The sequence below is a fragment of the Euleptes europaea genome, chromosome 10, assembly GCF_029931775.1.
Source record: "Euleptes europaea isolate rEulEur1 chromosome 10, rEulEur1.hap1, whole genome shotgun sequence".
In the NCBI taxonomy this organism is placed as follows: domain Eukaryota; kingdom Metazoa; phylum Chordata; class Lepidosauria; order Squamata; family Sphaerodactylidae; genus Euleptes; species Euleptes europaea.
The window spans coordinates 6,302,546-6,318,469 of NC_079321.1; the positions used below are offsets into that span (position 1 = coordinate 6,302,546).

The window sequence follows — 15,924 nt, forward strand, 5'->3', positions numbered from 1 at the left end:
TGTCTTTTTCCTGCATTCTTTCCCAAACAGACACATTGTTGTAACAATAACATGTCAGTTGCAATTAAAAAAAAAAAAAACAAGAAAACCCTGAAAAGCCCCTTTGATAATGTGTATGTGTGGGGGGTATAGCTTCTTCTCTTTATTGGCAGCCACAGCATCAACAGGGAAACTACATGAACCCGTCCCCAGGTGGAAATCACCTTTCTGTGTTTTCTGCTTCTTAAGTTTTAACTGACTTCTAGAAGTAATTCTTTTGTCATGGAGAAATGCCAATATGCAATTAAGGAAAGAGTCCTGTTGTGTACTTACGGTTGCCAGCTCTGGGTTGGGAAATTCTGGGAGATTTGGGGGTGGAACCTGGGGACGTTGGGGCTAATGGAGGGGAAGGATCTCAGTGGGGTATAATGCCATAGGGTTAGGGTTGCCAGGTCACTCTTCGCCACCAATGGGAGATTTTTGGGGCAAAGCCTGAGGTGGGTGGGGTTTGGGGAGGGGCTTCAAAGCCGTAGAGTCCAATTGCCAAAGCGGCCATTTTCTCCAGGGGAACCGATCTCTATCAGCTGGATATCAGTTGTAATAGCAGGAAATCTCCAGCTAGTACCTGGAGGTTGGCAACCCGTCCACCCAAAGCTGCCATTTTCTCCACGGCAACTGATCTGTGTAGTCTGTAGACGAGTTGACGTTTTGAGAGATCTCCAAGACCCCACCTGAAGATTGGCAACCCTATAGAAAGATTTGTCTGGACCTCAAAGTTTGTGAGAGCAATCTGAGTGTCACTGAATCCTTACCGGCCCCCCTCCAAAGTTTGAAAATTGCCCGTGTAAATGACACAAGCCCGGACATGGATATCAGAAGATGAGGAGGGTCAACCCTGGTTACTATTTGGACGGGAGACCACCAAGGAAGTCCAGGGTTGCTACGCAGAGGCAGGCAATGGTGAACCACCTCTGGATGGCTCTTGCCCCGAAAATCCTATGGGGTCACCATAAATGGGCTGTGACTTGGCAAAAGAAGAAGAAGATAATGATAGTCACTTTTATTTAGGTTTTTTAAAAAACAGGTAAAGGTCCCCTGTGCAAGCGCCGGGTCAGTCCTGACCCATGGGGTGACATCATATCCCGACGTTTACTAGGCAGACTTTGTTTAGGGGGTGGTTTGCCGTTGCCTTCCCCGGTCCTCTTCCCTTTACCCCCAGCAAGCCGGGTACTCATTTTACCAACCTCAGAAGGATGGAAGGCTGAGTCAACCTTGAGCCGGCTACCTGAAACTGACTCCCGTCGGGATCGAACTCAGGTCGTGAGCAGAGCTTGGACTGCAGTACTACAGTTTACCACTCTGTGCCACGGGGCTCATATTTAGGTTTTTCGGCAAGCTAAATTCTCTACACCCTCCATATAGCCCAGTGGCAAAGGCATTTGAAAGAACGGACTTATTACGTCTGAGGCCTGTTTAGGAAGGAAGAAGCAGCAGCAGCAGCAGAAGAGTTGGTTTTTACATGCCAACTTTCTCCACCACTTATGGAAGACTCAGGCTTACAATCACCTTCCCTTCCCCTCCCCACAACAGACACCCTGTGAGGTAGGTGGAGCTGAGAGAGCTCTAAGAGAGCTGTGACTAGCCCGAGGTCACCCAGCTGGCTTCATGTGTAGGAATGGGGGAAAAAATCCAGTTCACCAGATTAGCCTCCGCCACTCATGTGGAGGAGTGGGGAATCAAACCCGGTTCTCCAGATCAGACTCCACTGTTTCAAACCACCACTCTTAACCACTACACCACGCTGGCTCTCTCTAGGCACTCTATCACACTTGCTTGGAACGTTCCAGCAAAACAGAATTCCTTGCCCTCAGATACCTGTTGAATCTCTGCATGAGTGCACATTATGCACGCATTGGAGCGCCTTCCCAGAAAGACTTTGTTACGCTACGAACTCGCAACCCACTGCCCTTCTATGAAGCAGCAGCAAAGATATACTGTGATGTTAACGTGTTCTCTGGGAGAGGAAAAGTAACTTTCCAAATGCTTTGGGGAGATCCAGTCGACTTAATGCGAATGATAAATGTCAAATGTACTTAATTTTAAAGGGAAAACGTGCATAAAGAGAGGGCTTTAAATACCTTGGACTTAATCCTCCGAGTTTAGTGTTTAGGTAATAGGAAATTTGTTTCATTAGCTGGAGTATTTGTTTTATACCACTCTGGAGCCAGCGTGCGACAGACTTCCAAGGCTGTTACGGGTTTCTAGTACTGCGCAGCTAATGGCCGAGACAACAATTTGAGAATTGTACGGCAGACTGTCTTCCTGGTCTGCGTGCCGCCGGCACCAGGATGTCTCCATTGGAAAACCCCTGAACGCTCCGTTTCGGCCAAACCTGGATTTAATGAGAGCTTTGCCAGAACTCGACAGGACTTTATTTGTGGGAAGGAGACGCTCTCTCCCACCCTGGAATCCTCTGCCAGTGTTGGGTGCCTGTGTACGTTTGTGTGCGCTAAGTCATCCGTACCTTCCTAAGGTGACCACTGCAGGATACACCGCAAATGGACAGGTAAATCCCTTCCATGAACTCGTGTGCCAAGAAACACGTACCGGGACGGCTGCAGGCAGAGTTTTAAAGCGAATTCGGGACGGTTTCAGAGGTGAATATCGATGGCCGGCGAGGGGCCAGACGCAGTTTGACATAGATTCAGGCGGCTGTTTCTATGCCTGCCGTTTCATCGGCCTCTGAATGCAGAAGTGAACTTGGCAAGAATACTGGAGTAATACGCAGTAGCTATGCGAACTTAATCTAGCAGATTAAATGACACCCCGGTGGCTTTCTAGACTTTGAAAATCGACATAACGTAAAAGCTGAATGTGGAGCTAAATCTAAAAAAAGGCTTTTTGTCTTTCGTCGTCATTCTTTTTTTTCAGACGGAATATATTCTATCCATTTTTACTTATTTATTTCATTTATGTGACGCCTTTCTCCCCAAACGGGACTCAAAACGGCTTATGTCATTCTCCTTCCATTTTTATCCTCGCAACATCCCTGTGAGGTAGGTTAGGCTGAGCATGTGGGACTGGCCCAAGGTCTCCTAGCAAGCTACCTCAGCAGAGTAAAGATTTGAACCTGGGTCTCCCAGACCCTTGTCTGACACTCCAACCCAAAGGTGTCAAACATAAGGCCCGTGGGCCGGATCCAGCCCCTTGAGAGCTTTTATCTGGCCTGCGAACCAGCCGAGGCAGACACCCCCCACCCTCCACTCTCAATCTGGGCTGGCGAGGCATGGCCCGGCCCCCACCAAGGGGCCTATCTGTCATATCAAAGAGCCAGCAAGGTATAGTGGTTAAGATGAGCGGTGGTTTGGAGAGATGAATTGTGATCTGGAGAACCAGGTTTGATTCCCCACTCCTCCACATGAGCGGCAGACACTAATCTGATGAACCGGATTGGTTTCCTTACTCCTATACTCCTATACATGAAGCCAGCTGGATGACCTTGGGCTAGTCACATTATCTCAGCCCCACCTACCTCACAGGGTGTCAGTTGTAGGGAAGGGAAAGCGATTGTAAACCCCTTCACATATGCAGCTTGTACCGTTTTGGTAATCCTTCGTTCTGCTTGTGCCAGTTCTATCTGATCTAAGGTTCTATCTGATCACTTTGCTCTAGTTAGACCTGGGAGATGCACAGCAGAACCACGGTGCTTTGAGGAAGTGATGGTATCGCTTTGCTCTGCTCTGGTTAGACCTCACCTAGAGTACTGTGTTCAGTTTTGGGCACCGCCATATAAGAAAGATGTAGGCAAGCTGCAACGGGTCCAGAGAAGGGCAACAAAGATAGTGAGGGGTTTGGAGACCAAGTCCTATGAGGAAAGGTTGAAGGAGCAGGGTATGTTTAGCCTGGAGAGGAGAAGACTGAGAGGAGATATAACCATCTTCAAGTACTTGAAGGGCTGTCGTATAGAGGATGGTGCCAAGTTGTTTTCTGTTGCCCCAGAAGGTTGGACCAGAACCAACAGGTTGAAATTAAATCAGAAGAGTTTCCGTCTAGACATCAGGATGAATTTTCTAAAAGTTAGAGCAGTTCCTCAGTGGAACTGGCTTCCTTGCGAGGTGGTAAGCTTTCCTTCTCTGGTTTTTAAGCAGAGGCTAGATGGCCATCTGTCAGCAGTGCTGATTCTATGACCTTAGGCAGATCATGAGAGGGAGGGCATCTTGGCCATCTTCTGGGCATGGAGTAGGGGTCACTGGTGTGTGTGTGTGTGGGAGGTAGTTGTGAATTCCCTGCATTGTGCAGGGGGTTGGACTTGATGACCCTGGTGGTCCCTTCCAACTCTATGATTCTATGAAGAGTCTCCCTTATTTATTTTATCCTCACAACAACCTGTGAGGTAGGCTAGGCAGAGAGTCTTCTCTCTCTGTGAACGTCTTGGCAGGGTCCAGGGATCCAGGGATCTAAACCTGGGTATTCCAGGTCTTTATCCAACAGACTGTCGGCTGTAGGACACTGACAACTAAGCTGTGTTTGTTGCCTTTCAAGCGCCGGGTGAGCCGCACAGAATTTACGTTTGGGCTTTTTCCAAGCGCCGGGCAAACAGTGGAACCTCTGTCAACTGCCTGACATTATCAGGTGCCAACGCTGGCCGTGAAAATACACTATCTAGCCGGGTTCTCCTAGCTGTCATATTGCTAACCATCGCTGTTTTATTTCTTTGCGTGTCCGTTAACATTTTGTCTATGTTGTGTTTTATTTTGACCTTACCCGTTTCTTTGAAATTGGAGGAATGTGACTTTTTAGAGAAAAGGTTACCAACGACCTCCTGTGTGCCGCTCCATTAAAAAAAAACCTCCATTCAGGAATAAGTAGTGGTCACTGTTTAAGAGCCATAGGGCGCATACAAGATATATAATATTTATTTTAAACACATGATGATCTTTTTTAAATGGTCTTTTTTAAAGCACTATCATTTAATTGTAGGATTCTGCATGCGTAGACTTCTGTGTCTTCCAATTTCAGTACGAAGACCTTCTAGTCTTCAGGACAGATTTCATTCTCTATCGAGGAGTCAATGGCTTTATTTAGCAAGTTAAACATATCCCGGTTACATCAGTTTGTATACAAGCGGATTATGATCTAATCATCTGGAGATGTAAGCCATTCCATGAACAGCGAATTTTGGGGCTGGGGGCGAGCTGGTCTTATGGAATCCCCCCCCCCCCCAGAATGAGCTGGTTATGGTAATTAGAATACATTTTTGCTAGTCATTTGGGAATTTGGCTTTCCCCGTTGGATTCTTTTAAAGGAAAATAAACACGTGCATAAGGGGAGACACGATAGAGGTCTATAAAAGTATGCATGGTGTGGAGAGAGTGGGCAGGGAGAGTTTTTTCTCCCTCTCCCGTAATACTAGAACGCGGGGTCATCTGCTGAAGCTGGAGGGTGAGAGATTCAAAACAGATAAAAGGAAGTATTTTCTTCACACAACACATAGTTAAATTGTGGAACTCCTTGCCCCAGGATGTGGTGATGGCTGCCAACTTGGAAGGCTTTAAGAGGGGAGTGGACCTGCTCATGGAGGAGAGGGGTATTCGTGGCTACTAGTCAAAATGGATACTAGTCATGACGCATCCGTATTCTCTCCAGGATCAGAGGAACATGCCTTATTATATTAGGTGCTGTGGAACACAGGCAGGAGAATGCTGCTGCAGATGCCTTCTTTGGGGGCTTCCTAGATGCACCTGGTTGACCGCTGTGTGAACAGACTGCTGGACTTGATGGACCTTGGCCAGATCCAGCATGGCCTTTCTTATGTTCTTAAAATTGCCGTTTTAGGGCTTCTACCTAGACCAGGGGTCTCCAGCCTTTTGAAGCCTGTGGGCATCTTTGAAATTCCAACATGGTGTGGTAGATGCAGCAATATCTAGAACAGGGCAGAGATGAGCAGAGGTGGTTTGTCATTGCCTGCCTCTGCGTAACAACCCTGAACTTTCTTGGTGGCCTCCCATCTAAATACTAACTAGGGCCACCTGTGCTTAGTTTCTGAGATCTGACAAGATTGGTTTAGCCTGGGCGGTCCAGGCATTTTGGAGTTCGGGAGAGGCGTTCTGATTTTTCTGTGTCCTTTCCCTTCTGGTCCTATCCTTAAGCAGTGCCGAGATCACAAGTTGTTCTCCCCACCCCTTTGACTGGGTTTATCAGCCTCATACCAGGTGTGCTGGTTGGGGTGGGGGGGGAGAGGCTAAAACGGTTTCCTTGCAGCCATACCTGTGGATAATACACCTCTTCTGAGCCAGTAGAAAGTGTGTTTGCCGCATGCAGGGACAGGAAATCTAGGAAATCTCAAGGATTGGTTGGCTGCTTAGCATTTGTCTCCAGGCAAGCTTGATTTTCAGTCCCTTCCTTCTTTTAGAATTCAGCCTGTGATCCTAAACACCTACTCAAAACTATTTTTCACTGCAATCGACCATTGGTCTATTTGGGGGCTGACGGCCGTTGTTAAACTCTTATTTATTCGTTGTTTGTTTGTTTAATATGTATCTGACGAAGGGTGCTTTGACTCTGGAAACCTCATACCCCGAAAACCTGGTTGGTCTGTAAGGTGCCACTGCACTCGAATCTAGCTTGGTGTAGTGGTTAAGAGCAGTGGTTTGGAGCGGTGGAATCTGATCTGGAGAACCGGGTTTGATTCCCCGCTCCTCCACATGAGCGGCGGAGGCTAATCTGTTGTTTCCCCACTCCTCCACACATGACGCCAGCTGGGTGACCTTGGGCTAGTCACACTCTCTCAGCCCCACCTCCCTCACAGGGTGTCTGTTGTGCGGAGGGGAAGGGAAGGTGATTGTAAGCTGGGTTGAGTCTTCCTTAAGTGGTAGAGAAAGTCGGCATATAAAAACCAACTCTCCTCCTCCTCCTCTTCCTCCTCCACCACCATGATCTTCTTCTTCTTCTTCTTCTTTTTCTGCTGCTGCTGCTGCTGCTGCTGCTGCTGACCAACACGGCTACCCTCTGCAACTATTTATTTGATTAATTCATTTGCCCCGCTTTTCTCCCCCAAACAGGGACCCCAAGTTGGTTGGTTTGTGTAGGTTATTTATAGGCCACCTTTTCCCCCGAGACACAAGGCGGATCACATGGTGTGAGTCAACTACAGTCCACAGGATAGGAGGACATCCAGTGAACAGTTCCCAGAGGCATTTCCCAACCTGGAGCTGGCAACCCTGGCAGCCAATGGAGTGACTGCAGAATGAGCGTCCCATGAATGCTCCACCTGACTCCCTGATAATAACCAGGTTGAGGCATTCTGGTGTAGTGGTTAAGAGTGGTGGCTTGGAGCGGCGGACTCTGATCTGGAGGACCGGGTTTGAGTCCCCACTCCTCCACATGAGCGGTGGAGGCTAATCTGGTGAACTGGATTTGTTTCCCTGCTCCTCCACATGAAGCCAGCTGGGTGACCTTGGGCCAGTCACAGCTCTCTTAGAGCTCTCTCAGCCCCACCTACCTCACAAGGTGTCTGTTGTGGGGAGGGGAAGGAAAGGCGACTGTAAACCGGTTTGATTCTTCCTTAATTGGTAGAGAAAGTCAGCATATAAAAACCAACTCTTCTTCTTCTTCTTCTTCTAGTATTGGCTAGCAGGCACCCAGTCTCCTTGTAGGAGGGATAGACCCGCTGCGTTAAGAGAGAGCCAGCATGGTATAGTGGTTAAGAGCAGTGATTTGGAGTGGTGGAGTCTGATCTGGGGGACCGGGTTTGATTCCCCACTCCTCCACGTGAGCAGTGGACTCTAATCTGGTGAACCAGGTTAGTTTCCCCGCTTTTCCGCATGAAGCCAGCTGGGTGACCTTGGGCCAGTCACACTCCCTCGCAAGGTGTCTGTTGTGGGGAGAGGAAGGGAAGGCGACTGTAAACCAGTTCGATTCTTCCTTAATTGGTAGAGAAAGTCTGCATATAAAAACCAACTCTCCTTCTTCTCCTTCTCCTTCTTCTGAATAAATAAAAATACATGGCTGACATGGTAATCTTCTACACACTTACTGGGGCTCGAGCCCATTGAACTTAGCAGAGGAAACGAGCATTGCATCCATCGGCACTACGCCTGCCACTAATTCGGAATGTGTCTGCGTATCAATGACTGTTCCCAGCCTTTCTTCCTTGTCTCCCCTTTCAGTGCAGGTGGGCATATCAGAAATCTCTCTTAACAACCCCCCAGGCGCCTCTCTGCCGTGCTCGCATCTCCCCCTGATTCATGCTGCGTCGTGCTGCCTGCCACATCCGTCAGGCAGGTAGGAGGGGGACGCGTGGAGTGGGGGGGCGGATGACTCGGCTGCCTTTTGGCACGCCGAGCAGGTGGGGAGGGGATGTGAGCGAAGGAGGCTCAGTTACGCAAATGCTGGAGGCGCCGTGAATGTGCCACATCGCTTGGCGAGGGCCAAGCGGAGCTGGCCGTGAATCACGGCTGTTGTTAAGGTTTTGTGTGTGCGAGCGCAAGTGGGCTGGAACATGATTCTCTCTCTCCTTTTCTCTCTCTCTCTCTCCCCCAAATGGAAGAGAGTCACAGCTAACAAGCTGAGAACTTGTAAACAGCACAGATTCACATCTCCTTGTTGTGTTTGGGCGCCTTCTCGCCACCGAGGGCCTGGGACTTAGAAGCAAAGACCAGACTTGGAATACTGCGTACAGTTCTGGTCACCACACCTAGTAAAGGATATTGCGGAGCTTGAGAAGGTGCAGAAAAGAGCAACCGAAATGATCAGGGGACTGGTGCAACTGCCCTGTGAGGAGCGGTTGAAACACTTAGGGCTGTTTAGCTTGGAAAGAAGGCGGTTAAGGGGAGAGGTCTATAAAATTATGCATGGCATGGAGAGAGTAGACAGGGAGAAGCTTTTCTCCATCTCTCATAATACCAGTACGTGGGGTCATCTGCTGAAGCTGGAGGGTGACAGATTCAAAACAGGGAAATGGAAGTATTTCTTCACACAACACATAGTTAAATTGTGGAACTCCCTGCCCCAGGATTTGGGGATGGCTGCCACCTTGGAAGGCTTTAAGAGGGGAGTGGACATGTTAATGGAGGAAAGGGTTATCCATGGCTACTAGTCAAAATGGAAACTAGTCATGATGCATACCTATTCTCTCCAGGATCAGAGGAGCATGCCTGTTAGGTGCTGTGGAACACAGGCAGGATGGTGCTGCTGCAGTCATCTTTGGCTTCCTAGAGGCACCTGGTTGGCCGCTGTGTGAACAGACTGCTGGACTTGATGGACCTTGGTCTGATCCAGCAGGGCCTTTCTTATGTTCTTATGACCCTTGCCCCACTAAGTTCTGGACCAGTTGGTGCTTCCGGATCAGCCTTAAGGGCAGCCCTCCGTAGAGCGAGTTGCAGTAGTCTAGCCTGGAGGTGACTGTTGCATGGATTACTGTAGCTATATCAGGGCGGGACAGGTAAAGCACAAGCTGCTTAGCCTACTGCAGATGGAAAAAATGCCATTCTGGCTACGTTTGTGACCTGGACTGCTGTTGACCCTCCCAGACTCTTGATGGTGGGTGCTGGTGTTAGTTGCACCCCGCCAAGAGCTGGGAGCCGGTGAGCGTAAAAATCAGTGACAGAGCAAGTTTCCTTTTGGTCAAACTGTGTGTGTGAAGTGCTGTCAAGTCACTTCCAACTTACGGCAACCCTATGAATAAACATCCTCCAAAATGTCCTAACAGCCTCACTCAGGTCTTGCAGACTGAGGGCCGTGGCTTTCTGGTTTGAGTCAGTCGATCTCCTGTTGGGTCTTCCTCTTTTCCTGTTGCCTTCAACTTTTCCTAGCATTATTGTCTTTTCCAAGGGGTCTTATCTTCTCGTAATGTGGCCAAAGTATGATAGCCTCAGTTTGGTTATCTAAGCTCTTAGGCAGAGTTCAGGCTTGATTTTATCTAGAAAGCGCTTATTTGTCTTTTTGGCAGTCCATGGTAAGCACATAAGAACATAAGAAAAGCCCTGCTGGATCAGACCAAGGCCCATCAGGTCAAGCAGTCTGTTCACACAGTGGCCAACCAGGTGCCTCTGGGAAGCCCACAAACATGACGACTGCAGCAGCATTGTCCTGCCTGTCTTCCAAAGCACCTAACATAATAAGGCATGCTCCTAGGATACTGTAAAGAACAGGTATGCATCATGACCATTTTGACTAGTAGCCATGAACACTCCTCTCTTCCATGAACATGTTCACTCTTAAAGCCTTCCAAGTTGGCAGCCATCACCACATCCTGGGGCAGGGAGTTCCACAATTTAACTATGTGTTGTGTGAAGAAATTCTTCCTTTTATCAGTTTTGAATCTCTCACCCTCTGTTGGTCTCATGGCTTAGGCAGACCTGGGTAGGGTTTAACAATTTCCAGGTGGGGCCCGGAATTCTCCCAGAATTGTCACTGAGCTCCAGGCAAAAGATCCAGGGAAGAATTCCTAAAGAATTAGAAATTGTATTATGATTACATGCCAGAGTAAGATAAGCTGTATAAAATAATATGAAATGTTACGGAAGGCATCAATTGATGCAAACGATTAATTGTACATGATATTATGGGAATAGGCCTTTTTATGGTTTTAGACTAACAGATCAATTATAATTGTTTAGAATTATATCATGTGGGTATTAAAAAGTAAAGTAAAGGTCCCCTGTGCAAGCACCGGGTCATTCTTGACCCATGGGGTGATGTCACATCCCGACCTTTTCTAGGCAGACCTTTGTTAACGGGGTGGTTTGCCAGTGCCTTCCCCAGTCATCTTCCCTTTACCCCCAGCAAGCTGGGTCCTCATTTTACCAACCTCGGAAGGATGGGAGGCTGAGTCGACCTTGAGCCGGCTACCTGAAACTGACTTCCGTTGGGATCGAACTCAGGTCGTGAGCAAAGCTTTGGACTGCAGTACTGCAGCTTACCACTCTGCGCCATGGGGGTATTACATGCTGTCATACTATAACTACAATATTTGAGTAGGTTAAAGCTTTTATTACTGGACCTATAAAACATGTAGTACAATTATGCATTGCTGATGATTTCTTATATGGGCTGATTGAAAGGCTCAGTACACACAAGTGGAATTATATAACAATAATAATTAAATATTGTAATTTATGTATCCTGCAAGAAGGTATGAGAATATGCTTAGATTCGCTCCTCCTTTTAAGACATGTTTATACTTTATATTTATGATTTACAAATAATTTGTTAGAACAGTAGAAGGTATAGACTGATATATAATCATTCTAAAAAATAGCTGATTCATGTCTTGTCATAGATCTGTCAAATGTGTGTATGTTGTATGTTTTGTTCTGTGTTATTTTGAAAATAAAAATTTACTTTAAAAAAAAAAGGTTGGGGATCCCCTGCTCTATGGCATCACATCCCGGCTTGGGCCTAGGGTTGCCTGGTCCCTCTTCATCACCGGCAGGAGGTTTTTGGGGCGGAGCCTGAAGAGGGTGGGGTTTGGGGAGGGGAGGGGCTTCAATGCCATACAGTCCAATTGCCAAAGCGGCCATTTCCTCCAGGTGAATTGATCTCTTATCAGCTGGAGATCAGTTGTAATAGCAGGAGATCTCCAGCTAGTACCGGGAGGTTGGCAACCCTAGCTGGGGCCCCTCCCCATGCGCTGCCCCCAAACCTCCAGGAATGTCCCAAGCTGAAGCCGGTCACCCTTCGACCTGGGGCAGGGGAGGTGGGCATGGCTTGGTGCAAGCGGGTGGAGCCTGACACCACTGCTGGTGGAAAGGTGAGACCCCCTTGCTTTTGAAGGCTGCCGGTTTTCCCTCTGCAAAAGCCGGCTTTGATCGCTTTGTAAAGTTGAGACCGTTGCCTGCAAAGCCTTTTTTGGGTTTGTTTTTTTAATGCAAGAAGTGAACAGAAGTGGTTTGCCACTGACTGCCTCTGTGTACGGACTCTGGACTTCCTTGGTGGTCTCCCACCCAAGTACTAAGGGGAGGGGGCGTGGATCAGTGGTACAGCCTCTGCTTGGCATGCAGAAGGTCCCAGGTTTCATCCCTGGCATCTCCAGTTCAAGGGACCGGGCCAGTAGGTGATGTGAAAGACCTCTCTGCCTGAGACCTTGGAGAGCCGCTGCCTGTCTGAGTAGACAATACTGATTCTGATGGACCAAGGGTCTGATTCAGTAGAAGGCAGCTTCATGTGTTCATGTTTTGAGAACAAAAAGCCCGTTGTCAGCTGTGTACAAGAGTCGGTGAGAGTTTTATTCCGCTCCTTTTTTTTTTCCGGTGGGAGTTATTTCCTGTTGTTGACTCCAGTTCTTTATTTAGAACCACCTTAGCTACTCGGCAACTGCTAGTTTGGGAGGGGGGCAAAGAAAACGGGCGGCCCAATTACGACTTCTGAAGACTCTTTGCAGACAGATATCCCGATCGCTGTGCTCCATTTTTTGGGGGGCGGGGAGAGAAACAAAACAAGAGAGAACTTTAACTTCACCGCGCGGAGAGAGACAGTTTGGCGTTTGACGGAGACGCGGTTCCCTTCTGATAGTGCCACCCACGCTGGGCGAGGAATCTAGCAAGCGAGCCATGTGAGCTTTGAGAGGGTGCCTGTTCACTTCATCTTCAAGACGGAAAAGAATCTATTTTTTAAAGAGGGTTTTTCTTGTACTTTAAAAAAAGCACACACCATAAAAGCATGCACAAAAAAAATCCTTCGGGTTTCCCTAGCTGTTATAAATAAGCTGTCAAAGTGTGCCTTCTGTGATAGAGGAGGAAGAGCTTTTCGGCTGACACGGGGCTTTCTTCGGCTGCAAACATCTCCCGCACTTTCAGCCTCTGAACAACAGCGGAGGGTTTCCTTCGGCAGACGTTGCCGGCACACAGAGGGCTTTCCAGAAAGGGGCCCCAGAATGAGCAGGCACACTTCATCACGACTGCGGAAAGCTTTGGCTTCTTCCCATGGCTAACCTGGAGTTAAAGAGTTTTAAAACCTTTAAGATGTTCTTCACACAACATACAGTTAAATTGTGGAACTCCCTGCCCCAGGATGTGGTGATGGCTGCCAACTTGGAAGGCTTTAAGAGGGGAGTAGGCATGTTCATGGAGGAGGGGGTATCCATGGCTACTATTCAAAGTGGATACTAGTCCTGATGTATACCTATTCTCTCCAGGATCAGAGGAGCATTCCTCTTATATTAGGTGCTGTGGAACACAGGCAGTATAATGCTGTTGCAATTGTCTTGTTTGTGGCTTCCTAGAGGCCCCTGGTTGGCCCCTGTGTGAACAGACTGCTGGACTTGATGGGCCTAGGCCTGATCCATCAGGGCTTTTCTTATGTTCTTATGGAGGATGGGGCTATCCATAGCTACTCGTCAAAATGGATACTAGTTATGATGGATACCTATTCTCTCCAGGATTAGAGGCATGCTTATTACCTTGGATGTTGTGGAACACAGGCAGGACGGTGCTGCTGCAGTCGTCTTGTTTGTGGGCTTCCTAGAGGCACCTGGTTGGCCACTGTGTGAACAGACTGCTGGACCTGATGGGCCTGGGTCTGATCCAGAATGACCTTTCTTATATTCTTATGTTCCTATGTAGTGGCTTTTTCATTACTGCATCTGAATTACCCCTGAGGCATCTGGTTTCATTCACTGCTGAGTCTGGCTGTGAATAATTGTAGAACTCCCTGCCCCAGGATGTGGTGATGGCTGCCAACTTGGAAGGCTTTAAGAGGGGAGTGGATATGTCCATGGAGGATAGGGCTAACCATGGCTGCTTGTCAAAATGGATACCAGTCATGATGCATACCTCTTCTCTCCACGATCAGAGGAGAATGCCTATTATAGTAGGTACTTTGGAACACAGGCAGGATAATGCTGCTAAGGAAGTCTTGTTTGTGGGCTTCCCAGAGGCACCTGGTTGGCCACTGTGTGAACAGACTGCTGGACTTGATGGGCCTTGGTCTGATCCAGCATGGCTTTTCTTATGTTCTTAAAATTGGCATGACGACTGCTTTCTAGTAGAAGCTGGATTGTCATGCATCAACCTATCCTACAAAACGGCCAATGTCAATAAAGTGCAGCTGCTTTGGAGAAGGCTATCCATGGTTACTAGTCAAAACGAATACTGGTCATGATGCATCCCTATTCTCTCCAGGATCAGAGGAGCGCTCCTTATTATATTCGGTTCTGTGGAACACAGGCAGGATAATGCTGCAGTTGTCTTGTTTGTGGGCTTCCTAGAGGTAACAAAATAGTGCCAAGTAGGTATAAGAAAATGTATTCACCATGTGGTTGATGTTTGTATGAGGAATGACTTCAATCCCTCAGGGCAAGCGATTCCATTAATTGCTCATTTCACGGCTGCCGGTACCTCATTACAAACCATACGGAAAAGGGAATTGGTGGGACCAAACGGGCTTTCTCTTAGACAGACCACTCCAGTGGCTTTTTACTCAGTGCAACAATCATGGAATCTTCTTCTACCCAAACCCTGGTGCAAATATTTGTGGGGTGATGAAAGGGAGATTTTAAAACCCACTCATGTTTGGCTTGGGGAAAGGGGTTTATTTAGGCAGTTCGCCAATATGGTTTACCAGTCACAATCTTTCCAATTCCCTCCACAAGGAGCACTGCTGGGAAACCTATACAGAAGTCTCATCAAGGGCCAAACGTGTCAAAGTTCATGTCCACATACCTTACTTCATCTGTCCTAGAGGTGCTCTAGATTTACATAAGAAGAGCCCTGCTGGATCAGACCAGTGGTCCATCTAGTCCAGCATCCTACCTCACACAGTGGCCAACCAGATCATCTGGAGGTCCAACAACAGGGCAGAGAGGCCGAGGCCTTCCTCTAATGCTGCCTCCTGCCATTGGTATTCAGAGGTTTACAGCTTCTGACCATGGAGGTTCCCTAGTAGCCACTTGGTTGGGCTGGGCCATGCCTCGCCAGCCTAGATTGGGACAGGGTGTGTGTGTGTGGCTGCCTCAGCTGGCTCGCGGGCCAGATGATAGAACTCAAGGGGCTGGATCCGTCCCATGGGCCATATGTTTGGCACCCCTGATCTAGAGGATTATGGCTACTCTTCGGTTATTGCATTGATTTATTTACTTTAGACTCTGCCTTTGTACTCGATGGGAGTCGTTCTTAACCGCTACACCACACTAGTAACCTCTTGAAAAACGTACACACATCTCGCTTTTGGGGTTCATTTCTCTCCCTGCCAAATCCCAAGTATTTCAAACAACAAAAAGCAATGCTTTGAACCTAAGGTATCTGAAAACTAACAAGCTTTCATTCCTTTTAAAACATATAAAATGCTTTGGGTACTTCGAGGACACCTTTTTACTACTTTTTACTACTGTAACTACATGGCCAGTGACGATGGCCATGGATGGGAGTCCCACATCGTTTCCTGCTCCTCCATTTTATCCTCACAACACCAACCCTGCAAAGTAGGTGAGGCTGAAGAGCAACAACAAGAAGAAGGAGGAGGAGAAGAAGAAGATTTGGTTTTTATATGCCGACTTTCTCTACCACTTCAAGGAGAATCAAAGCGGATTACAATCACCTCTCCTTCCCCTCCCCACAACAGACACCCTGTGAGGGAGGTGGGGCTGAGAGAGCTGTGACTAGCCCAAGGTCACCCAGCTGGCTTCGTGTGGAGGAGTGGGGAAATAAATCCAGTTCACCAGATTAGCTTCCGCTGCTCATGTGGAGGAGCGGGGAATCCAACCCGGTTCTCCAGATCAGAGTCCACCGCTCCAAACCACCGCTCTTAACCACTACACCCCACTCGCTCTGAGAGGATGCGATCAACCCAAGGTCACCCAGTGAGCTTCCCATGGTGGAATGGTGATTCGAACCTGGGTCGACACTCTAACTGCTGCCCCACATCGGCTCTAAATTAGGTGGGGCAGATGAGAGAACGTGGATTGAAAGCCGCGAATCCGAGAAGAGTCGGATTCCATTCATTTTTGTT

General features: G+C 48.1%; 2 protein-coding genes across 2 annotated transcripts in view; one reads left to right on the plus strand and one right to left on the minus strand.

Moving 5' to 3' along the window:
- AFTPH (aftiphilin) overlaps positions 1 to 15,924 on the minus strand; it is a 270,899-nt gene that overhangs the window by 144,298 nt on the left and 110,677 nt on the right. The gene's annotated exons all lie outside the window — the stretch shown is intronic.
- Positions 8,234 to 15,924, plus strand: part of SERTAD2 (SERTA domain containing 2) — a 58,562-nt gene continuing 50,871 nt past the window's right edge. Inside the window, exon 1 of the mRNA XM_056856642.1 lies at positions 8,234 to 8,262. The gene's annotated coding sequence lies outside the window, so the exon portion shown is untranslated. The remainder of the gene's footprint in view (positions 8,263 to 15,924) is intronic.